Raw genomic sequence first — 1,457 nt, forward strand, 5'->3', positions numbered from 1 at the left:
ATATATATATATATGTATGTATGAACGTATGTATGAATGTATGTATGTATGTATGTATGTATGTATGTATGTATATGAGTAAAGAGAGATAACTCAGAGGGGCCAATGGCATGCATTTAGACAACATAGACAAATACAGGTACATCAAATACCATCTGACAAAAAATCATCTGTTATTTAAAATAATCTCATACTAGCTGGACCCGTGAAAAATTCACGGAAAACATAAAAAAATGTAAGCATCTATAAACAGTGTACTGGTGCCATGAGAAATGTTTGTATATTATGACCGTCTGTCTTAACGTTCTGAGTTCAAATTCTGTAGAGATCGACTTTGCCTTTCGTCCTTCGGGGTCGATAAATTAAGTATCAGTTGTGTACTGGGTCGATCTAATTAACTGGCCCCCTCCCCGCAAAAAATTCAGGCCTAGAAAAATATATTGTGACAGTTACAGAATACAGAAAGTAATGTAAGACCAATAACTATGATCCGACCAAAATATCTGTTACACAAACGTAAACGGAATTACTATTTAACCTTAAAATACATCGTACATATTCAAAGAACCTAAATGTACAAATTCAAATGTAAAAGAACGAAATAGTAAATGGATTTATGAATGAGAGTTTGGTAATTGTGTTTATTTCCACCACGCGACACTTATTATTGCAAGCATGTTTTAACTAACCTAAGCTATACACATATACAAATACATTCATATATATATATATATATATGTCTCGGGTTGTAGCTGTAATTCAAAGGAGCCAGCCTTGTCATATTCTGTGTGAGGCTGAATTTCCCTGAGAACTGCGTTAATGTTATGTATGTCTGTGGAGTACTCAGCCATTTGTGAGTTAATTTTATTCTCGTATGGTAATGAAAAGTGAAATTGACATCTAATATTTGCTGTGTGTATGCATCTATGTATGAACCTTTCTTTGGATTTATGTATCTACTGTTTCTCTCACTTTCTCTCTCTATTTCACTTCCTTTGTGCCCCTCTTCTCTCCCGCTTTTGATTTAATAATGTGTATATGTATTTAGGTATCTACTTCTCTTGCGATATGATCAACATTTAAAAACACGAAACGAACGCCGTCACCGCTCACTGTCTCTTTCACTTCCTCTCTCTTTCCCTCTCACTTTTTCCCTGTCTCTCACTATCTTTCTTTCTCTCTTACGTTCTCTGTGAATCATTTAAAATCACAAGACGAAAGCTGTCTCCACTCACTGTCTCTTTCACTCTCTCTCTCTTTCTCTCTCATTCTCCCTTTCATTCTCACTCTCTCTCTCTCTTTCTTCCTCTCTGTCCTCCTCTCTCTCTTTCTTCCTCTCTGTCCTCCTCTCTCTCTTTCTTCCTCTCTGTCCTCCTCTCTCTCTCTCGCTTTGCCACTTCTTTGAAGTAAGAGTAACGCACACAAAACGTACGTGCAAAAACAAAAAGTGAGCGTAT

This window comes from Octopus bimaculoides, chromosome 13 (genome assembly GCF_001194135.2).
Source record: "Octopus bimaculoides isolate UCB-OBI-ISO-001 chromosome 13, ASM119413v2, whole genome shotgun sequence".
NCBI lineage: Eukaryota > Metazoa > Mollusca > Cephalopoda > Octopoda > Octopodidae > Octopus > Octopus bimaculoides.